We start from the raw sequence: 25,034 nt of genomic DNA, 5'->3' as shown, positions 1-25,034 counted from the left end.
AGCTATTTTCAGCAACAAGACATGCTTTCTATCTGGAAGTTCACATTTCTACCTGCAGCACTCTGATTTTCAGAATCTGTGAGATTTGAATCTGTAAATGCCTTTATGAATCATGTTCAGGCAGGCTAGTCCCTGGGGCCCAGGACAATGGCCTTTGTTCTTCCCCCTTCTTGTCTGTTTCATTATACTCTTGAGGACTTAATATGCCTGAATGTAGGCAGCCTTGTAGGACATTCTGTCAACACAGGATAGACATTTTGGCTTTGGACATCTTGGATTCTCCATCAGAATAGCCGCTTACCTTTCATAATGGATTCCATTTGTTTACAGTCCTTGAAGGGTACAGTGGCTAGAGATGTATCCCTAGAGAATCACTTAGTCCCCTTTAGAGTCCCATTTCCGCTATTTACCTCCTGTGTGAGCAGTGTGAGCACGGGATGATGCTTTGTTTAACCTCTCTAAGCCTCAGTTTCCCTAACTCACAGGTGAAGATAATATTTAATACTTATGTAATCAGCTTGTTAAGAAGATTAAATAGTCATTTACAAGGGATTCACAGTAACTACTAAGAAATCACTAGCTCTTTTCATTAGATCTGTACATCTCCTCGGGTGATTACTGACGTCATAAATAAGAGTGTTAATTGTTAAATCAACAACAGGAGTCACTGTCTACTTACTCCCCATGAGGAATCTGTACTTAATGTGTTGTACTGTGAGAATTAATGGTAAAAATAGTCTTCAAACAGTACTTTATACTTTGTGTGTCTGTGTGGGTGCAAACTGTTTAAATCTTTATTTAGTATATACTAAGTTGATCTTCTATAAATAAAGATAATTGAAAATGAATCTTAATGAAGAGTTGGATGGGAGAGGGAGTAGGAGATGGGATGGTTTATGGGTGGGAGAGTGCTTATGGGGGGGGGAAACCGCTATAATCCAAAAGTTGTACTTATGAAATTTACATTTATTAAATAAAAGTGTTCTGAAAAAAAGGAAAGAAAAGTCATTTTACATGACTGCTGGTCCTTGTGTCTGCTGTAAGGAAGACAAGGAAGACGTTGGCCCAATTATACATGAGGGCAAGGGCTCTGTCTCTTGTTGCCCCTGTGATTGGATCCTCTCTGCTCTGTCCCTTTTTGGTTGTGGTTACATATCCTCTGTTCACCTTTCCTAAAGAATGACTCAGAGCTTTTTCTTCTGACAGCAGATCTTCTGAATGAGAGACAACAGTAATCAAATATTTTGTTGTTACTCACCAGGAGAGCTAATAGCTGTCTTTGACTTGCGCATTTAGAGAATGAAGGGTACTCCTGTAGAAAGCAAAGAGCATGGATGCTACATAGTCTGATTGGGTCACATCTTTGATTTGTGTTGTTTTCCCTTTTATCAAAGGGGAAGGGTGCCGGGTCCAGCGTCCTTTGCCCTACACTGTGCTGTTGCTTCCGGTTTGATTCCATGTTGCCTCCTGTCCATTTGGCCCTTCCTGAAGGGACAGGAGGACAGAATAAGGACTCAACTTCCCTAAGTTGGGAAAGGTGATTAAAAGTTACAGACTCCCCGGAATGTCCAATGGCTATTTGACAATACCAAAATCGTAATCGGCCAAATTTTTTGTATGTTCTCAGGACCCAGCATGGTCAGCCAACACACTGTTAGTTTATTTCAGACAAGGTTTGAAATTTCTCCTTGGTTTGGAAAGATTAAAACATAATAAAGTATTCATTACAATAATACTAATTATTGTTACAATCAAATTTCAAAATGGAATAATGGTTCAAACAAATTAGAAGCTGATTTTCTTTCTCACAAGTCTAAAATGGAATTTCATGCCCAGTGGGCAATTCTCTGGGCGGTGATTCGGGAACTTTGGCTTGTTTCACACTGACTCCTCCATCTTCAACACGTGGCTTCTGAGGTTGAGAAATTCATTTGCATCTAGCTGGCAGGAGGGAAACAGAACATGTAGGTTTGTGAGGGGAATGTTTCCATGCGCCTGTCCTGTGCTAGTACTTTGGCTAAAACTCACATTCCCTTGGCCAGAACTCACCAGACCTACCTTCCAGTTTTATCTTCTGGCAAAGTAAATGAATTTGGTGAATCAGCTAGTCTCTGCCTCAAAATAATAATGGCAAAAAGCAATATTTATAATTCACTTATTTTGTTAAGGTACCAGGCTAAGCACTTTATCTACATTATGTTTAAGTTAATTCATTCATTTAAAGTTACAATTCAGTGGTTTTCAGTATATTCAGAGTTGTACAAGCATTGCTACAATAAATTTGAGAGTGTTTTTATCATCTCTCAAATAATCCTGATACATATTAGCAACTTGCCATTTTCTCCCAGTCCTTAGCTGCTTTGATCCTTTTTCTTTCTACATGAATTTGCTTGTTCTGAACATCAAATGTAAATGGAATACCTACATTCTTTTATATAATCCTCACAACAACTCTACAAAGTAGGTATGCTACTATTTCTCTTTTGCAGAGAGTCAGCCTACTTAAATGATTTGCTAAGAAGTTTAAGGCATGACCATTGTTGAACTTCATAATATTGTGCTGCATCCCAATGATAAAGAATAATCATGTGATGATTTGGGGGAGGGAAGTGGTATTTGCTTGTTTTTTCTAATGAATGTCATAGGAACAAACTGATTTCACAGAAGTGCCTTTACTGAGCTGAAAGGCACATAGAAGTGAGCTTGGGATCTGAAGTACACAAAACGAATACGGCTTAACCCATGAAGTACCCACTTTCAATTCTTCGAATATTTCAGCGACATTGTATATATATTTCAAAGTTACCATCAGTGCCATATTTATTGCTAAATTAAAGTCTTCATAGGTGTCTATATGTTGGACAATGGGAGCACTATGGGGAATACTCTTGAAGTCCCGGCATCTTCCTCTACAAGATGGGAATAATAAATCCCTGGCTGCTGGGAGGGTTCCATGAGATTAACATACGTGAAAGCTTTTCTTACAGCTTTACGTATGTGGTGCTCTGCCAGTATTAGCTGTTCTTGCTTGGAAGTGAAATTCTAGCTGTAATTGAGCATCCACAGAAATTATAATCATGTGTAAGCCTTCAAGATACTGTCCAGGAAGGCATTAGTGTAATTTGCAGTTTACAATAACCAGATGACAACCCAGGAGTGGCTGAGACCCTAGGAGGGTTTGGTGCAATGAGAGTTCGAAGAAAGGAGCATATTCTCCAGGATAGAAAATCACGCACAGACTCTCGTCTATCAGCTTCTGATCTCAATCGGGCAGAGCAGCTTGTTACAGGCACCTGGAAAGAACCAGCTGAGCCAGTGTGAGTTTGAAGTTCCTTGAGAAAGAAGATAAGCTGGTTCAGTTTCTGTAGGCAAAATGCCAGTAATGAGGTTTCCAGCATTCCATCACATGTCGTTTTCATCACTTTCAACTCAGCCAGAGATGGCAGAGCCTCAAACTCAGGGTCCAAGTGTGTATTTGAGATACTTGAGGAGGTAGACTGACAGATGTTGGAATGAATGAATTGTTCTTTTGTTCCACTGACTTGTTACCCACCCTACCCTGTTCTTTGCCATAATTATGTTAAAATCTAGGCATGACAACAGAGAGATGACAATGAAAGCAGTGAGGAGATTATATTAGAAGTTACTTACTATATAGCCAGAAAGGCCATGAGAAAAAGGGCATGAACTCAAGATGGCATCAAGAGCATATTTCAGCATTAAAATTTTTCTTAAAAACCTCCGGTTTCACCATTGCTTAAGTGTGTGGACAAGTGACTTCATTTTTCTGAACCTTCATTTCCAAATAGGGTTGTTATAAGACCATCACTTATAATCAATCATGCAAGCTAGAACTGTACAGCTCCAGGAAGCTTCATTCATATACATGAGGACTTGGCAAGTTTATTTTGTGAAGAGTCAAATACTAAATATATTAAGTTTTTTTAAAAAATTTATTTATTTGAAAGGCAGAGTTACAGAAATGGAGGAAGAGATAGAGAGAGATATTTCTTCTGCTGGTTCACTCCCCAGTTAGCTACAGAGCTGGGCCAGGCTGAAGCCAGGAGCCTGGAACTCCATCCAGGTCTCCCATATGGGTGGCAGGGACCCAAGTATGTGGGCCATCTTCTGCTGCTTTCATAGATGCATTAGTAGGGAGCTAGATCGGAAGTGGCACAGCCAAGACATGAACCGGTACTCATATACAACATTGGCATTACAAGCAGCGGCTTAACCTACTGAACCACAATGCCAGCTCCATAAATGTGTTAGATTTTATAGGTCATATAATTTCTATTAATATAATCAACTCCACCATTGTCTTGAACAAACAGCTATAGATAACACATACATGAAAGGGTGTATCTGTGTTCTGATAAAACTTCATTTATGAGCACTGAAATTGGGATTTCATGTTTTACAAAATATTATTCTTTTCATTTTTTCCCCAACCAGTTAAAAATGTGAAAACTGTTCTTGGCTTGTGGACTATATTAAAACAGATAATGAGCTGGATTTGGTCCTTAGATCATGGTTTGCAGGCCCTGTGGCAAAGAATAAATAGGTTTGATACAAGAGAGATGCAATATGGTGTCCTGATTATTGTAAAGACAAAATAAGAAAGTGCCTGTAAGGTGATTAACATAATTCCTGCCTCTTATAAGTTTCTAGCAAATGGTTATTATTAGTATGTTAAAAATTAACTCTAAATGCCCCTATCTTTGAAAAGACAGAAAATTATATTTTGGTTACTTAATACTTGTACTATATTAAATGTTTATTGCAAAAATATATATTAAAATTAAACAATAAACACAGGTTTGGACAGGTGGTGACATTGGTAGGCCACCCAGTTTTCATTTTTTGCTTTTTGTGCTTATGCCCCATTTCTGCCTCTTTAAATTTTAGACATTTCTTTAGGTCTCAGTCTGTGCTGCCAGGTTCTCTGTTAATTAATGAGATTAGACTGTTTCTGTTTATGAACTCCTGGTATTCTCCAAAGTGGTTATATGCTTTTTGGAGGTATGTGAGGACTTCTCTTCTTACTAGTTTTTTACCTCAGCCTTTGAATTTATGATTTGATATACCTTTATAATGTCCATATTGTGCCACAGGAATATGGTTGAACAACGTATAACCTATAAATCATCTGATAACGGGGAGAGGTGCTCAGTACAGTTTTAAATGGTGATGTAGGCAATCACAGTCTTGAGATCACTGGTCTAGGAGGAAAACAAACCAGTCAACTGCAATGGGAAGCCAGAGTTGGTCTGAGTGATGGTGCTTCTTATTCAGAACAACACTAGTGTTATTAGGACATGAATTGACATTTACTGTAATGTCTATTTTGGGGCAGGCAGGAAACAAGATACTTTATATTTTTAATTTCTTAAAAAAAAACAACAGCTGTATGAGATAGATAGTATTATCTTCCTTTTATAGATGAGGAACTGAAGTTCAATTCAGAAAAGTTAAGCAACTTGCAAAGGTCAGCTGAATGAATCAGGAGTGTCTAACTATAAAGCATGACATTTTCCACTTCAGCCTTCCTTGCATTGAAGTTCATGAAAAAGGAATGGTTATTCTCTGGTGTTTTTAAACTCTGAGGTTAGCTTTTCTTCTATCATGTGTACTTAGATTATTAAGTGCTATATGGATGAAATTTCACTCCTTCAGAATGCCAAGCTCAATCCCTCCTTCTTGTCCCTTCATACATGCTTCTCAGTCTGCTAGAACACTTCCTTCATGGGTATCCCCTACTCATCCAGTAAGACTCAGCTTAAGACTCATCACTTCCTTCAAGAAGTCTTCATGACCTCACCCCTCAGACTGGGTTGGGTGCCATTCCTGTGGGCATTGATAGCAGCATAATGAAAGCCTTTTATAAAATATGCCAGGCAGCCATGTAATTAGTAATTATCTTGCTTTTTACTCTCTGTATCCCTTGGGGACAGAAAATCTGCCCTTGACTTTGTTGATCTACTGGCATTCAGCATAATATAATAGTGCCTGGGACACAGTAGGCCCTCCATTGAACACTCAGGGAATGAAGGAATTCCTACTCCACTGATTTGGAGCCTGAGATAAATTTGGCAAAGAGATAAGCTGAAATTTCTCCAAACTAAGGTTTTCCAGGATAGGACAAACTGATGGACATAAATTATTTTATAAGGAATCAGATAAGTAAAACTGAGAAATATATGTATATATATTTCTATTTATTTGAAAGGCAGAGAGACTATGAGACACAGAGACAAAGACAAACATATCTTCCATCTACTGGTTCACTTCCCAAATGTGCACAACCGCCAGTACTGGGTCAGGCCAAAGCCAATAGCCCAGACCTCAGTCCAGTGTTTCTCAGGTGGGTGGCAGGGAACCCAAGTGCTTGCGTTATTATCTGCTGCCTCCCAGAGTACACACATCAGCAGGCAACTGTAACTGAGGCAGGGGCAGTACTTAAAACCAGATATATATATATATATATATAGAGAGAGAGAGAGAGAGAGAGAGAGAAAGAGAGACTTGACTTTGTCCTTCTGAGTTTCTCAGAACTGAAGGAAGGGCAAGCATTCAGTATAGCAGTTGAGTAGCACTTGAGTTGCCTAAAGCCCATACTGGAGTACCTGGTTTTAAGTACTGACCCTGCCTCAGTTACAGTTGCCTGCTAATGTGTTAAAAAAACATGAAAAAAAGAAACTGAAGGGGGTGCACATATACCAGTAAAATTTATATTGACATATAGGACATATATATGTTATTTTCTAAATATACACATGTTTATATGTGTATATACATAATCATAAATGTGAATTCACAAAGGTAGATGACCACAACTTATATAAATTGACTAATGAATCACTGAGTGCTCAGCAAAAGAATAAAACTTATTAACATCCTCCAGGTTGGCCAATCTTGTGGAGCCATCCAGTGGCCCTTAATCTCCTTTAGTCCTAAAGCCATTTCTCTTCTGAATGCATAAAGCTTCTTTCTTTGAAAGGAACTAGCATTTATTGAGAGCTCTTGTGGTGTTCTAGATACTTAGCAGAAGTGATCTCATATAATCCTCAGACATTTGCTCAAGCCCACAGGTACTGAACCTAAAAGAATATGGACCACATCAAAAGCAAATCAAATGTTTTACTGAAAAATAGGAAATCTCTAACAAGGCAAGGAACAAGACTAAGCAAATGTCTGAATTAATTAATATTTTTAGATTCAGTTAAACTAATTCATTGCATACAATTTTACCACATTAATGTAGTGGTAATGAGAAGTAGTGACTGTTGGCACAAACATTTTGTATATGAGCAGGGGCCCTTTCAGCTGATTGACAGCCAAGCCTCTATTTCCCATCACCGAGTGTGGCTCTATGTGAAGAACTTTTTTGAATTTGTTTCATGAAGGGGACGATATTAGAAAATTTGTTCCCAGACTTAGATTTCAAAGAACAGAAGCATTTCAGAACAAACTTTTATAGGCCAACCAAATTGCCAACATTCTGACTTTTATATAAAGTGAAAGACATTTAAAAACAAAACAGAAACACACAGAGAAAGCCAACTATCAAGTAATCTCATCATCATTTTAGAAGTAAAAAGATAATAGCAAAAACAAGAGGAAGAAAAAATAAGCAGTACGAAGGACATAATCCTATTATGAAGGAAAGTCATTTTATCTTGATAAAAATCATAGCCCCCTAAGGAAGGAAGGAATGATGGAGGGAGAGAGGGAGGGAGGAAAGTATGCTTGTCTTAGAATTGTACCTATGAAATCTGTTTTTTATGTTAATAAAAAAATTCTAAAAGTCATGGCATCCTTCTTAATTTTCACATTCTGCTCTGGGGTCAGAGACCAAAATCTTGGAATCACTGCTACTGTATATTACCTTTGCAATCATACAGAACCCATTTTAAATCCTAGCCCTACTGAATCAGTATATGAAACCTAGGGCAAGTTACTCAGCTTTTCTGAACTGCAGGTTCCTCTTGTAGATGAGGACAATATCTGACTGACTGACTTCATTTCTATGGCTGTTGTAACAAAGTCTCACAAACTGCCAGGCTTATAACAACAGAAATTGATCATCTCATGTCTGGAGGCCAGAAATGTGAAATCAGGGTGTCAGCAGGGCTGAGCTTCCTTTGAAGGTTCTAGGGAAGGGTCAGATCCAGGATTCTTGCTGATTCCTGTTAGATTCTTGGTTTTTGGCAACATTAGTCCAATCTTCATATGCCATTCTCCTGTGTGCTTATCACTGTCCAATTTTCCTTTTTTTTTTTTAAATAAAAACCTCAATCATGTTGAATTAAGACTCATCCTACTCCAGTATGATTTCAGCTTAACTAATTTTTCCTGCAACAATTCTATTTCCCAATCAGATCACATTCTGAGGTCTAGGGGTGGGAGTAGGGCCCAATATGTGAATTTGGGGAAGACACAATTCAGCCCTAACACTGATCTACTTTATGGAATTGTTGCAACAAATCCATCCACAGGAGAAGCTGAATACTTGGTAAAGCACATGGAAAGCACCACAGCAATACAAACCTTGGTTGTGTTTTCAGAAAATTTGTAACCAAGGAATTCCTGAAGTATGGACAATATGCAATTTATACAAGGATGTATCACTAAGAATTAAGAAAGACTGGACTTTGAATACATTGCTTTAATATATTCTAAAATACCATCATATTGTATGTCCTGTTCTAGTACTTGATGTTCAACCAAACAGAACAGACATCTGACCCTGTGGAGTAAGTCTAGGAAGAGGTAGAGATAACTGATGGATGAAGTTTGCTGTTCTGTAGTAGACGGTAGAATAGTCTCCTCTAAGAAAGAGCCATGGAGCAGACAGAATGCTGGCTGCCATGAAGGAAAGGAAAAATCACCAGGGAATCCTAAGTGAAAGGAGAGCCACTGTAGGGAGCTGAGCAAGGAGTATTGGGGGGTCTGACTTATGTTTTGAAGGAATCATTTTGGCTGCTTGGTAGACAATGGGTTGTAGCCAGGCAGGAGTCCTAAGCAAAGAAATCAGTTAGGAGATGATTGCAGAATTCCATGTGAGAGATGATAGTGGTATAAATTAGGGAGATAAAGATAGAGATGGAGAAAAGATTCAGGATGTATACTGAAGACAGTGGTTACAACATTTGATGATGAATATGGTATAGGGTATAAGATAAGAATAGTCAAGAATGACTCCCTGAATTTGACATAGAGCAATTCAGTGATTATTACCACTTGTTAACATGGCACATCCTGGGAGTTGAGCAGATTTAGGGGAGGAAACCAAGAGTTAACTTGGGAATAATTTAATTTGAGAAGCTTATTATTAAGCAATAAGTGGAGATGCTTAGACGTAGTATGCAACTGGATATAGCTTTGGAGTTAAGGACACAGATTGGGGCTGGAGATCTATATGTGATAGCCTCTCATCAATAAACGGGATTGAACCTTAGTACTGGTGTGGCCTTGGGGGTGAGTGTAACTAGAGAAATCTAATGACAAGTGAGCCCTGGAGTATTCTAAAATTGAAAACTGAAGTGGAGAAGGACCTAGCAAAAAAGCTTTATAAGGATGAGTTAATGAGATAGGAGAAAAAGTAAGGGAGGGGAGGTCTTAGAAACCAAGTGAATAGAGCAATCAATTCATTGAGAGTGTGATTTATTTTTTTCAGATGGCAGGGAAAGGGTTAGTAAACTGAGGACCATGCACTGGCTATTGACCTGAATGAGGATGTCATATAGTCTTTTATCTTGATCGTAGCAGTTTTCATGGGATGGTGAGGGTGCAGCCTGATTGAAGTCAGTTAAAGAGAGAATGGCATGTGAGGAAGTAAAAACAGTGAGAACAGATACTAATATTTCAAGTTAATCTGCTGTCTCAATTTCTCAGAAGCTATGGGAATAATAATTAAGAGAACAGGCATTGCAATATGAAACTTCTGTCATTCTGACATTTACTAGCAAGTTAACTAACCTCCCTAGCCATATGGTCCTGCTCTATAAAACAGAGATAATGGTACAGCCCATACCAAAAAGTGGTTGTGAGGGTAAATGACAAGCATGAGTAAAGGTCACACATAGCCAGGCCATAATCTGTGCTCAACAAGTATTACCACCATCAATAATACTGGAGAACCAAGAAGTGTTACAATATAAAAGTTATAAGGACTCATCTCTGTTAATTTTTCATGGAGTGTATTATAATGGTGGAATAGCCAGGTAACAGTAGAAAACAGACAGGGAAGAAATGGCTCCTGTGGGGATATTTTGGGACCATGGTAGACTGAAGGAGCAGGAAATCGTAGAGAGGCTTAGAGAGAATAGTACAGGTCATTTCACATACTATGTGGATAACTTACATGTAGATGTACAGGAAGTAACCACTGGCTTTGTAATTGTAATTCTCTTTGATGTTTATACCTCTTTTAAAATCAGTTTAGAGGCCCATATCGTCACTTACTCCTACCCTCCCACCCCATTATGTTGCTGACTTCTGCACCTACGGTGGCTGTAGGAGTAGTCATAAAAGAGAAGTTGCCTTGTCCATGCAATAAGATGCTTAGAGGAAAAAATAAACAAGGAGAGAGTATTGTTGGCATGTGAACAAATTAAGTTGGCATAGAGTCATTCCCTGGAAACACAGAGCTAAGATAATCTCTCGTGTTTGAACTCATGCATATCCTGCAACATTACAGCATCACCTTGGCTCACAAAGAGTTACTGCTGATGGCTCTCAAAGAATGCTGAGTACATACCTTGAAGACAGCAGTTTCTTGTCTGTAGGCTCATCTGATTTGGACCTCACAGGTGGACAAATACTAGGCTATACCAGAAGTTGGCAGTGGAACTTTTATGACTGAGATACCTGTCTCCCTGCTTGGCATACTTTGACTTAATTGCAGTGAGTACGTAGCTGCCTGCAAAAGTTCATTGTTTTTAATGGATTTTATGGTATGTGCTTGTTTGAAAAGGATGAGGGAAGCCAAGCTACATCACAGTGGATAGCAAATGTGCTATGAATATGCTTTCCTGGGCCGGTAGTACATTTGACTGATGGTGCAAGTGAAGTAGAGAAAAACTTGTGAGCTGAACAGATAGCCCAGAGCAAAGCCTGCAGTGCCTTCTCTAGGAGAAAGTCCACATGTTTCTGGTGGTGTTCTGCAACCTACCAGGGTTTTTCCCCTTGTACAGACTGGCAGGTTATAATTGACATTTTAAAAGGCAATTTAGGGAGGGGCAGGCACAGAGCATTAAACCTTGGCTTTGAACATCCACTTCCCACATCAGAGTGTTGGCTCTAGTCCTGGCTACTCCTACTCTGCTTCTAATCCAGCTCCCTGCTAATGTGCCTGGGAAGCATCAGAGGATGGCTGAAATACTTGAGTCCCTGCCACCCACATAGGGGCCCAGACAGAACTCCTGGCTCCTGTCTTCAGCTTGGACCATCCCTGGCTGCTGTAGCTACCTGGAGAATGAACTAATAGATGGAAGACCTCCTCTTTGCATCTCTCTGCCTTTAAAATAAGTAATAAACAAATAAATACTTTAAAAAGACAATTTTGGGAGAAGGAAAGGCAGGGATTCATTTTTCCAAGTAAAATATAATAGAAATAATAGCCACAACTTAGGGATATATTTGATAAACCAGGAAGTATAATTTCTTGATACACTTTTGAGTTTAATGTTGTGAGATAAGTATTGGTATACCCATTTTACAGAAAAAAAAACAATTTATAGTAAATTAATGACAAAGACAGGGTTTAAACCCAATTCTACTTAATCCAAAACTTGCAGTCTTTCTAGTAAAGGCCATAATAAATAAATTTGCTCTCATTGCTATTTTACCATAGTTTAAAGATTTTGTGCTGTACATTGTGATTTAATGCTTTAACTAGTACTCAAACAGTATTTTTCACTTTATGTTTCTGTGTGGGAGCAAACTGTTGAAATCTTTACTTAATGTATGCTAAACTGATCTTCTGTATATAAAGAGAATCGAAAATGAATCTTGATGTGAATGGAAGGGGAGAGGGAGTGGGAAAGGGGAGGGTTGTGGGTGGGAGGGACGTTATGGGGGGTAGCCATTGTAATCCTGTACTTTGGAAATTTATATTCATTAAATAAAAGTTAAAAAAATAAAAAATAAAGATTTATTTATTTGAAAGGTAGAGTTACAGAGAGGCAGAGGCAGAGAGAGAGAGGTCTTCCATCTGCTGGTTCACTCCTCATATGGCTGCAATGACCAGAGCTGGGCTGATCTGAAGCCAGGAGCCAGAAGCATCTTCTGGGTCTCCCACGTGGGTGCAGGGTTCCAAGGACTTGGGCCACCTTCTACTGCTTTCCTAGGCCATAGCAGAGAGTTGGATCAGAACTGAAGCAGCCAGGATTTGAACCAGCGCCCATATAGGATGCCGTTACTGCAGATGGCGGCTTTACCCACTATGCCACAGCGCCAGCCCCCTTTTGCCACAATTTAATGTGAAACGCTGCCTGGGATTGGATGAGGTGTCTAAGAGTGTGGGTTTTGAAACTACGTTGTCTGGTGTGGATTCCAGCTCTCCTATTTAAGAGACATGATGTCTGAATGTCAGTTTCTTAAATTGCAAAATATTTTTCATGATAGTACTTACCTTACAGGGACAGTTGAAGATTAACTGAATCAATACATGCTAACACTGCCTGACTCCTTAGAAGTGCTCAATAGATAGTACCTATTATTATCCAAAATGGTTTCTACTTTTGTATTCAACAAACAGAAAGATGTTGTACTGACCTTGTCAGAAAGAAAATAAAAAGGGCAAGTTTTGTTCCTCCATGAAGACTGCCTGTTAATGATGTTTGGTCAATGACTTTAACATGCCATCTCATCCTCAGGGCTCCCATGCTCTAGAGGCAGCATAGTAAGACAGAAAGACACTGTACATGACATCAGAAATCCTAAGATTGGGTTCAAGCTCAAATTGCACTTGGTAATTTTGTGACTTGGGCAGGTCACTTTATCTTTTATACATGGGCTCCTTCTCTGTATAGTGAGCAGGTTGGACTCCCTAAAATCTAGGGTTCCTTGCATCTTGCACCCTCATGTACAGTGAACGCCAAAGTCAGTTAGCCTCTCAGGGATGTGGTGTTCATCTGAATTGTATCACTCCTGATACCTTTAGTGATGGCTGACGGACTCAGTGAGTTACAAAGCATTTGGCGCACTATTACATGCGAGACAAATATAGAGGTTTATCCTTACAGAACTATTATGAGAATTAGAATTAACCCTGAGAAATACGCTTCAGTTTGTGTGCAATGATGCAGGAGCTTCCCTTTACATTTTTTCCATTTTCGCCTACCCCCACTGGGGTGGATGGATCCACCTTAACAAGGTGTGGGGGAACACAAGTGGAGGAGGGGGTACAGGACTGATGGTGGGAAAGCATCTTATTGGTTAGTGCTGGTACATCCCAAACACCAATTACTGTCACTGCTTCTAAGGCTGATATATTTATCAGGATGAGTTACAAGAATATATACGTACCCAGCCAGCAAAGATGCTGCACGGTCAGCCCCTGTGATGTAGAATATGAGAGTCTAGGAGGGGCTGTTTTATAATTCATCAGGTTCCGCTACTGAGTCCTGCCGGAGTCTTAGTTATAAAGGCAAGTGTGAACCGGACGGCAGACGGAAGAACCTGGCACTCAGGAGACAGAGAAGCTGCCTTTGGTGCCTCCTGCCTCCTCCCTGCTTTGTTCCAATAATTTTGTGCTCGGTAAGTTCCCTGGCTTTGCAGCTAATCGTTGTTGTTGAATAAGCTTGGCAAACGTGTCTGTAGTTCGGAATATGTACTTGCTGTCAGAAGTGTGTGTCAGTGTTTGGGCTTCTGACAAATTCCACAATTTCCTTTTAATGAGCAAAATAGTTTAAAAGATGAAACGAAATCTGACAAATCAATTATTCACCTTGATCCCTGGAAGGCTGCTTTCTTTGCTTGCTAAAGTTTCTCAGGTTTCATTCTGTCAGTTTCATTTGTTGGGTGAGCTTTGAAAAGAACAAGTCTCTTTGTCACGAAATTGTTTTTCTTAGCTGCCAAAACGAGGTATGTACAGTGTGGCTAGTCTAATCCCCCTCTTCCCTCCTCCCTCGTACCCTCCGCAACTAACTCTCCCCAGCCATCGGTAAATCTTACAACAGACCATTTGCCTGGTAACAAGCTCTAACCAAGCTGGACCTGTGCACGGCAAGATTCAAATTGCAATCTTTTGTGTGAACAGAACTGAGGGGCTGTGAATAATTGGCATTGTGAAGATGATTGTGAAACTCAGTATGGTGGTAGTCTTTGCATTTTGCTGGGATGGGATCAGGATGGGAGCTGATTTGCATTTGGCATGCCTGTTGATGATGTGGGAGAGAGAGTGAAAAAAAAGACTGGATCGGTATGGAAAGAGCTGTACAACACACCCGCAGAACAGACAAATGCAAGAGGCATTAATGCTGTATTTATGTAACTTGTGGCTGTTTTCTCTAGTTTCTTATTCCCGTTAACAATTACCTGAAGCTCCATTTTGGTCCTCCGGGTGTGCACCGGGTCCTTGCCCCAGGTCCTAGATCCACACAGGATGAGTGCTAACTCCTGGTCGGCTTGCGTTAGGAAGTAATTTCCTTGTCAGAAGGAAAGAGAAGAAAAAGCTGCACCTTCTCTGACTCCTTTCTGCTGTGTTGTTTGCCTCTGTCCAAATCTCATAGAAACCAACAGCTTGACATTTTTTTTTTTTTTTTGCAGTAGCAGATTTAACTGTGGTGTCATATGGCATATCATATATGGACGGGAATAGGGAAGACTTTTTTTTTTCCTCCAAATGTTTCAAGTGTGTCTGGCTTGTTGACATTTGCTTTATTTCACCAGCAAGGAGCTACTGTCTCCTAAAACTATAATTGTCTGTCCAAAGTGCTTATTTTGTACACTATTGTACTTTCTCTTTAGATGTAAAATCTGTAGATCTGATATGAATATCTTCTTTATCCTTAAAGAAATAACTTATTTTAGCATTTCTTTGAAAAAATAAAAGTGTGCTTCACCCCAACCCCCCAAAAAGAACTTAGCTTCTTAGCATGCTCGTTCCTTTTTCCTGATAAATATTTTGATCACCAGTACCACCACTCTTCCAATAAAGTAATTTCTCCTTTCCTAGTATATGCTCTGATTGCACCAAAAGCTTGGCACATTTGGAATATGGAATATATTTTTTCCAGGAACACATTTTTTCTGCACATTTCTTTTGTCCATAAATAGCTTTTCCATATTTTCCATTTCTCTGAATAATTTCTGCTTAAAGAGCAGAGGAGTGATGTATTGTGGTTGGCACTTCAGGGTGTGTAACTTGAGACTTGGTTTGTAATCTACGAGCAGCTGCCCTAGGAAGGGTCTGTAAAATGTCTTGTGTTCAGCTCAAAGCCTCTAGGCTATAGCAATAAGGATTAAAGTAGGAAATTCAGCAGATCATTGAAGATCTATACCAACATCTGCATTTGATGGTCCAGTCAGCCTATGCCATTTTGTAAAGTTCGAACACACATCTCCAGGTTCCTAAAAATGTTAGTAAATCTGAATGTCAAGAACAATATAGTTGTAAAGTACCTTGAGATGTGTTATACATTGAATTTTACTGTACTGTATTTTAAAGAATTGCACGCCAGAGCCCACAGTTTATTTTGTAGCAATATCTGGGGTTTGATTCAGTGTCCTTTTATGGAGGCATAAACTAATGTACTCATCTCAGTAAACTAAATTTCTTCTCATTTGGTGGTAAATTTTCCATCTTCTGCACCCACCAGGGATGAGGTTTATTTATAGCAACAAAAGAAATTTTAGCATGAGTTATTCCCAATTAAATTTACAGCAAGACAAATACAAACTGTGACAGCCTTCTGAAAGCATACATGCACACAAAGCCATGTCTCTCAAAAACAGTATTAAAAGCCAAAGGGGCAAACGTTACTTTTGCCCGTGTGCCACATATAGTTTCCTTTGAGAAGCTGAGGAGGCTAACAAGGGGGAGAGGTTTAAAGGAGCTTTTTTTAAACCCTGGCTCCAGCATGGATACGAATATCAAGAGCAGCAGCTTTGTGTGTCCCACCAGGTATTATGGTTTGTTCCTCACACTCCTTACCTGTAAAATGGGTGAGGAGACTTTCAGCGGATGGAAGTAAGGAGATGATATATGTAAAACAAATGGTATGCTAGCACTAGGAACAGCCAATCAAATATAATTATTATTGCTATAAGTTGTATTTTGTAGACTATAGTAACTCATTCTGAAAGATGTTGACTTTGGAAGAAATATGTGCAGCAAACAGGAAAATTTCTGTTATGAAGATAGACATTTTATAGCTCGATAATATTTTCTTTTGGTTCTGGAAGCCTACTAAAGACAGTTATTACTCAATTCACTTTTAGCTAATTCTTGAATGGCAACCGAAGTCTTTATATAATTATTCAAAGAATAAATTCTATTTAAATGGGGAGCCATGGAAATAAACTGACACCAAATAATGTATCATAGCTTTCTAAGTTATTTGCTGAACAATGAGGAAGCCATAATTCCAGCCATGGTATTGAATTGAAATACTTGATTATAGCAGTAAATGTCATTTATGAAGTCCCAGGCATGATGCCGAATGTTTCACACTCTTTTTCTTTTAATTTTCCTCATAACTCCATTAGGTAAATTCTTTTTTGCTTCTCATTACTGAATGAACAAATAAGACTTGGGGGAAGTTCATTTAAATACTACCAACTTAACTTGTAATATGGCAGCACTAGGATTCAAAACCCACATCTGTCTAATTCCAGAATCCACATGGTAATCATGGTGGAATTATCTAACAGGAATTCCCAGTTCTTCTTGGTTCCATTTTTGGGATTTTGGCCCTATATCTGCTTTGATTTATTTTCTGACATATTTAATCCCTATCAGAGAGTTTAGGGAATATTCAGTAAAATGAAATTGGGAATTTCCTTTCCTCTCATTGTTGGTCTATACCAATTAGGATGACGTTTTCCTGGGCCATCTTTCCTATTCTCACCAGAATATAGAATTTGATGTACAAGTATATGAAACTTCATATGAGTCATAAATCAGCCAAATTCAAGGCACGATCTGAACGTTATCCTGAATCAGTACTACCCTTTGACCTAGGCAGACTTCTGTACTGCTGGCTTTAGAGGAGTCTATGTGTGCAGACAATGGATCTACCTAGTCTTGCTCTCTAAGAGTCTGCTGTTTGCATGGGGATAGGGAGTGAGGGCAAAGAGTGGAAGTTATTGATCCCTACTTGGACTTCTGAGCTGGATGTCCACACATCTGCAAGAAAGGCCTTTTGTGGTTGGAAGAGAAAAGGAATTGGCTCAGAAATTTAGTGAGGGGATTCCACTGCTTTCTTGTCCTTGTTTCCTTACATGTTAGGGACAGTCCTATCCTGAGATGCAGAATCTTTGCTTACATTTCAGAGTAGAGTAATAAATGTAAAATTCCTGTAGGTTGGTTTTTATTGGAGTGGAGTGGGGTGGGGGGAGGCTCTTGTTTGGTTTTGCTTTGGACTATTTTAGCATTAAGCCGAAAGAAACCACTTGAACAAGAAAAGTGGTCAAAGCCATGTAGATTTCAGACTAAATACTTAAGTCCCATTTTGGAATTGACAGTAACCTGTTCCATCAAGGGTAGATACTGGCATTTTTCCAGTTCGGAGACATAAACTTACTTTTGAAGACAATTTTAGGGTCAATTGGGTTAAAATTGTCTGCCATTTGTCCTTCATGCCATTTGAAAACAATTGTTTCGAGAAACCATTACTGCTTTCAAGTGTCCTTATCCCTAGTTTTAAATTGTTGTTGTAACTCTTAGGGCTTGGGACTAATGGAAGGCTGCCTGAAGGATTAGAAGTAACCCTACCTTACAGACTAGCAATTAGTAACTTTGTGTGGCCTTTCTGTCCAGTGCATCATTCTCCTGATAGTTTCTTTGCAGCTTATGTCCTATTGGAAACAAAGATTCACTTAAGAAACAACCAGAAGTTCCAGGCGCTAATCTATAATTATTATGAATCTTGAAGTTTTATGGGGCTTTATTTTTGTTTAATAATGTAATGAATGCTATTGTGAAATTAGCAAGAGCGGTTTTTGTTTTTGTTTCTGTTACTCTTACTTTCACAAAATAGTTTTCTAGGTAAAAAGGCAAAATTCCTCTTTGGAGATATTCACTACTACTAAACCTTGCACATTACTTTCCATCATTATAAAGCAGGTATACAGTCTCAAAGGCTTTTGAAACAGACGTAAATGAGATAATTCACCTCCTAGGTATTCTCTCATTTATGTGAAGGAATCTGGCATAGTAAGTACTTAGCACATAGTGTGCCTACCTTAAAGGTTCACCTATTCTGAAAATAAAGCAATTTAATTGTTGACTCCGTGAAGACACAGGTGTATGGCATATTTATATTGCTTATATTGCCTAGAAGAGACAATAAAGGGATGGTTCAAGGAGACAAAAAGAAGGCAACACAAAACTCGTTGTTTAAACTTTGCAATAAGACTTTTAACAGTGTATGCCTGAGTGGCAGTATTCATATTTATTTTTACTTTCTTCTTATGCTTTATATATCATTAACCTTTTGTAATGAGCATACATTTTAATGCAATTATGAATAAATTAAATTGGGATAGGAAATGGTTAATGGTTTGTTTTGGACATGTAACTTTAGGGAAAGTCAAGTCCAATATTAAATACACACACGCACACACACACACACACACACAAATGACTTGAAAAAGAGATATGCTCTGGCCTGAATAATCCAAGTTAGCTTGCTTTATTTAGTTACTTATTAGTTTAGTTATCTATTATTATTAATCACGTATTTAGCACAGACTTTATGCCAAGTGGTTTGTTAGATGATGAGATTATAAAGCTAAAAAACCTCTATCTTCAAACCCAAAGAGTTTATAACCCAAGGGAAATGGATAAGTTACCCAAAAGTGTGATTCCTGCTTTGCCTTAACAGAATCAGATTAGGTTGCTTTCTTTCTTTTTTTAAAGATTTTATTTATTTGAGAGGTAGAGTTACAGAGAGAGAGAGAGAGAGAGAGAGAGAGAGAGAGAGAGAGAAAGGTCCTCCATCTGTTGGTTCACTCCCCAATAGCCACAATGGCCAGAGCTGGGCCAATCTAAAGCGAGGAGCCAGGAGACCTCTGGGTCTCCCAGGAAGTTCAGGGACCTAAAGACTTGAGCCATCTTCCACTGCTTTCTCAGGCCTTAGCAGGGAACTGGATGGGAATATGAATAGCTGGGACTTGAACTGGTGCCCACATGGGATGCCAGCACTGCAGGCAGCATCTTTACCGCTACACCACAGTGCTGCCCCCCCCCCAAGGTAGCTTTCTATTGTGAGTTTCTGAAACCATGACTCAAACTGACTTGCTCAATAACGAATATTTATTGGTGATTATAAATTAAAAGTACAGTAGTGGGGCCAGCACTGTGGCGCAGGAGGTTAATCCTCCACCTGCGGCGCTGGCAACCCATATGGGTCTAGTCCTGGCTGCTCCTCTTCCAACCCAGTTCTCTGCTGATGGCCTGGGAAGGCAGTGGAAGATGGCCCAAGTCCTTGGGTCCTTGCACCCATGTAGGAGACCTGGAGGAAGCTCCTGGCTCCTGGCTTCAGATGAGCCCAGCTCCGGCCATCACCACCATTTGGGGAGTGAACCAGCAGATGGAAGATCGTTCTCTCTGTCTCTCCCTTTCACTGTCTGTGACTCTACTTGTCATTTCACTCCAACAGGTTTCCTTTTTTTTTTTTTTTTTTTTGATTTTTTTAAACTTTTATTTAATGAATATAAATTTCCAAAGTACAGCTTATGGATTACAATGGCTTCCCCCCCATAATGTCCCTCCCACCCGCAACCCTCCCCTTTCCCACTCCCTCTCCCCTTCCATTCACATCTAGATTCCTTTTCGATTCTCTTTGTATACAGAAGATCAGTTTAGCATACATTAAGTAAAGATTTCAACAGTTTGCTCCCACACAGAAACATAAAGTGAAAAATACTGTTTGAGTACTAGTTATAGCATTAACTCTCAATGTACAGCACACTAAGGACAAAGATCCTACATGAGGAGTAAGTGCACAGTGACTCCTGTTGTTGACTTAACAAATTGACACTCTTGTTTATGGCCTCAGTAATCACCCTAGGCTCTTGTCATGAGTTGCCAAGGCTATGGAAGCCCCCTGAGTTCACCGACTCTGATCATATTTAGACAAGGCCATGGTCAAAGTGGAAGTTCTCTCCTCCCTTCAGAGAAAGGTACCTCCTTCTTTGATGACCCGTTCTTTCCACTGGGATCTCACTCGCAGAGATCTTTCATTTAGGTGGTGTTTTTTTTTTTTTTTTTTTTCTTGCCAGAGTGTCTTGGCTTTCCATGCCTGAAATACTCTCATGGGCTTTTCAGCCAGATCCGCATGCCTTAAGGGCTGATTCTGAGGCCAGAGTGCTCCAACAGGTTTCCTTTTAAGTTCTCAGTTGTCACAGATCAGGGAGAACATATGATATCTGTCCCTTTGGGACTGGCTTATTTCACTCAGCATGACGTTTTCCAGATTCCTCCATTTTGTTGCAAATGATTGGATTTCATTGTTTTTTACTGCTTTATAGTATTCTGTAGAGTACATATCTTATAATTTCTTTATCCAGTCTTCTGTTGATGGGCATTTAGGTTGATTCCAGGTCTTAGCCATTGTGAATTCAGCTGCAATAAACACTGAGGTGCAGACAGCTCTTTTATTTGCCAATTTAATTTCCTTTGGGTAAATTCCAAGGAGTGGGATGGCTGGGTCGAACGGTAGGGTTATATTCAGGTTTCTGAGGAATCTCCAGACTGACTTCCATAGTGGCTATACCAGTTTACATTCCCACCAACCGTGGGTTAGTGTCCCTTTTTCCCCACCTCCTCGTCAGCATCTGTTGTTGGTAGATTTCTGCATGTGAGCCATTCTAACTGGGGTGAGGTGGAACCTCATTGTGGTTTTGATTTGCATTTCCCTGATTGCTAATGATCCTGAACATTTTTTCATGTGTCTGTTGGCCATTTTGATTTTCTCTTTTGACAAATGTCTGTTTAAGTATTTTGCCACTTTCTTGACTGGGTTGCTTGACTTGTTGTTGTGGAGTTTCTTGATCTCTTTGTAGATTCTGGTTATTAATCTTTTATTGGTTGCATAGTTTGCAAATATTTTTTCCCATTCTGTTCATTGCCTCTTCACTTTCCTGTTTCTTTTACAGTACAGAAACTTCTCGATTTGATGCAATCCCAATTGTTAATTTTGGCTTTGACTGCCTGTGCTTCCGGGGTCTTTTCCAAGAAGTCTTTGCCTGTGCCTATATCTTGCAGGGTTTCTCTGATGTTCTCTAATAATTTGATGGCGTTGGGTCATAGATTTATATCTGTAATCCATGTTGAGTGGATTTTTGTGTAAGGTGTAAGGTAAGGGTCTTGCTTCATGCTTCTGCATGTGGAAATCCAGTTTTCCAAGCACCATTTGTAAGATTCATTTTCAATTAACTTTGTACACAGAAGACCAACTCTATATTAAGTAAAGTTTTCAAAAATTTGCACACACACACACCCTCACACACATACACACACACAAAACTGTTTGAGAGATAGTTTTACAGTTAACTCTCATAATCCAACTCATTGAGGATGGAGGTCCTACATGGGGAGTTAGTGCACAGTGACTCCTGTTGTTAATTTAACAATTAACACTCTTGTGGATGACATCAGTGACCACTAAGGCTCTTGAAATGAGCTGCCTAGGCTATGGAAGCCTTTCGAATCCACAAACTCTGTCAGTATTTAAACAAGGTTATAAGCAAAGTGGAAGTTCTCTTCTCCCTTCAGAGGAAAGTACATCCTTCTTTGATGGCCATTTCTTTCTGCTGAGGTCTCACTCACAGAGATCCTTCATGTAGAACATTTTTTTTGCCACAGTGTCTTGGTTTTCTACAGCTGAAATGCTCTCATGGAGCATGCTTAAGGGCTGATTCTGAGTTCAGAGTGTTACTTAAAGCAATTGCCATTCTATGAGTCTGCTGTGTGAACTGCTTCGCATGTGGAACATTCTCTCCTTTTAAATTCTAACTATTATTATTACCAGATACTTGATCCTATTTATATGATCACTTTCACACTTAATCCTATCTATATGTTCACTTTAACACTTAATATGATCACTTTAACACTTAAGATGGCATTTTTACCATCAAGCTTAATAGGATTTGGAGTCCCATGACAAGTTTTTAAACTGTACCCTTAAAAGTAAGTCCATAAGAATGTATGCAGAACTATACAGCTTTACAGTTACAAACTTCCTCTTCCCTGTCTGATTACCACTCTTTTTTTTTTTACTGAGATCTATTTTCAATTGACTTTATACATATATGATTAACTCTATGTTAAGTAAAGAGTTTAACAAATAGTATAAAGAAGAGAAAAAAGTGTTCCTGGAGAGTCAAGACAAGGGCAGCTGGAGTCACCCCTTCTCGAAGTGTCAATTTCACTTCTATAGGTTTCCTTTTAGGTGCTCTATCAGTTCTCAGAGATCAGGGGGAACATATGTTATTATTTTAAATCTGAACTATACCATCATCTTCCACCTCCTCTTCCACTTCTTTCATTTCTTCTTCTTCTCTTTGTACTTCTTTTCTGTTTTTGTCTCCTTCTCTTTCTGTGATTCTCATGAAACCTGCTAAATAAGGTTGATGACTTAACAAATGCTTTAAATTTATTTGAATTTTGATGTTATGAAGTTTGTGATGACAAAAAATGTTGTAAGTCAAATTGGGGGTACTATTGAGTAGATGGGCTGAAATTGTGTAGTATATATGATATTGAGAATATTGAAAATATTAAAGCTCCAAAGAAATATTAGACTCATGTTGGTCTCTGTGTGATTCCCAGTTTATATGAGTTCCTCAGCTTTTGGCAGTACTCACCTTTTTCTTTCCTTTGAAGAAGTAAAGTACCTCCTTGATAAGTTTATACTAAATGGCTTGGTGAGAGTTTTTCACTAAAATTCCTGACTCCATTTTGGGTTGTTTTTCCAGCATAGAAGTGGAAGTGACAAGACTTGTATTTAGTGTCTATAGGAAGTATGTTTCTGTTCATGATTTTCTGGCATCCAAATGTGAAGAAGAAATGTTCTTTTTTTCATTTGTGAAGCTTGTCTCCGCGCTGTCATTCCATCTGCCTGATGAGTGTGCTGCTAAATACTCATTTGTGTATTTAGCTTCTTTCCAAAAAACACTCAGTATGGCAGTAAACCGAATCAAAGTAAATTTCCTCTTGCCATTTGCTTCTAGTCCAGCAAATTTGTTCAGAAAATCTACAGCCAGGCATGAGTAACTGGTCCCAGCCCAGTTGTGCCTGTGAGAAACCTAAGACTTAACTCAGAAGTCATGCTTCAGTTAGAGAAGGATGCAGCAACAATGTAGAAAATGTTCCTTAGGGCATTGGCTTTTCCCCTTTGAATTAGAAAGTTTTTCAGTGCAGAGAAAGAAGCAAATTAAAAAAATTGGAAAGGTGATAGACAATGTTTTTTGAAAGTCCCAGTGTCATCCAAGCATTAAAAGGGACCATTACCCCATGGCACAACAATTTCACTTCCCCATGGAAACCAGATAAATTCTTCTTTTTCTTGTTTTGAGGCTTCCTTGTACAAGTAGAGAAACTGCAAGAAAAACTGTTTCTTGGTTGAATTTCTCACTTCATCAGTAAGTATTCTGAGTATCTGAGAAATAGAGAATAGGAGGTGTCAGAGACCGGTATCAATATATATTCCTATATCCACTATATATTCCTATTGCATGCAGTGCTCTTGGTACTTAAAGTATTGAAATACTTAAGTTCTTTTCAGCAAATAACTTCTACCCTGTGTCCCATGAGTGCCCTTCTTCCACTGCTTCAGGCTGGCCTCCCTCCATTTCTTCTCTACGACTTTTACACATCTCCATTATTGAAAAACTAAAGTGTTGATGCCTGGTACAGCTGACTGTTAAATATTTTGGCATCACTTCTGTAGAAGACCTGTCTAGTGTTTAAGAACTTATGGAGGCCGGTGCTGTGGCTCACTAGGCTAATCCTCCGCCTTGCGGTGCCGGCACACCGGGTTCTAGGCCCGGTCGGGGTGCCGGATTCTGTCCCAGTTGCCCCCCTTCCAGGCCAGCTCTCTGCTGTGGCCAGGGAGGGCAGTGGAGGATAGCCCAAGTGCTTGGGCCCTGCACCCCATGGGAGACCAGGATAAGTACCTGGCTCTTGCCATCGGATCAGCGCGGTGCACTGGCCGCAGCGCACCAGCCGCGGTGGCCATTGGAGGGTGAACCAATGGCAAAAGGAAGACCTTTCTCTCTGTCTCTCTCTCTCACTGTCCACTCTGCCTGTCAAAAAAAAAAAAAAAAAAAAGAACTTATGGTTACAACCGGGAGGAGTAACATTCAGGCAGCATAATTTAGTGTTAAGATGTTTAAGACAGCTTTGTATGATTTTTACAATTTTTTGATTTGAGAGGCAGGGAGTTGGAGACAGGCGGAGAGATAGAGAGCTTCCACCGCTTAGTTCACTTCCCAGGCTAGGCTAGGCCAGGCCAAAGATAAGTGACAGAAATTCTATCCAGGTCTCTGACGTGAATATCAGGGATACAAACATGTGAGCCATCACCTGATGCGCCCCAGGATGCACATTAGCAGGAAGCTGGACACAGGTACAGAGCTTGAACCCAGGCACTTTTTTTTTTTTATTTGACAGAGTTAGACAGTGAGAGAGAGAGACAGAGAGAAAGGTCTTCCTTCCATTGGTTCACTGCCCCCAATGGCCACTACAGCCAGCGCTGTGCCAATCTGAAGCCAGGAGCCAGGTGCTTCCTCCTGGTCTCCCATGTGGGTGCAGGGGCCCAAGCACTTGGGCCATCCTCCACTGCCTTTCTGGGCCA

General features: G+C 39.5%; 1 protein-coding gene across 24 annotated transcripts in view; it reads left to right on the top strand.

The window, feature by feature from the left end:
* The window catches only part of DLG2 (discs large MAGUK scaffold protein 2), a 2,253,656-nt gene that overhangs the window by 1,990,824 nt on the left and 237,798 nt on the right, over positions 1 to 25,034 (top strand). The window contains exon 1 of one of the 24 annotated variants that reach the window (XM_089332089.1): positions 13,623 to 13,764. The exons of the other annotated variants lie outside the window; for them this stretch is intronic. The gene's annotated coding sequence lies outside the window, so the exon portion shown is untranslated. Of the gene's footprint in view, positions 1 to 13,622; positions 13,765 to 25,034 lie in introns of those variants that run through there. 24 annotated transcript variants of the gene reach the window in all.

This window comes from Oryctolagus cuniculus, chromosome 1, assembly GCF_051225735.1.
Source record: "Oryctolagus cuniculus isolate XC-2025 breed Fujian yellow rabbit chromosome 1, ASM5122573v1, whole genome shotgun sequence".
Lineage (NCBI taxonomy): Eukaryota > Metazoa > Chordata > Mammalia > Lagomorpha > Leporidae > Oryctolagus > Oryctolagus cuniculus.
Note: the sequence above shows the minus strand (reverse complement) of the source record. Positions and strands in the feature narration are given on the sequence as shown.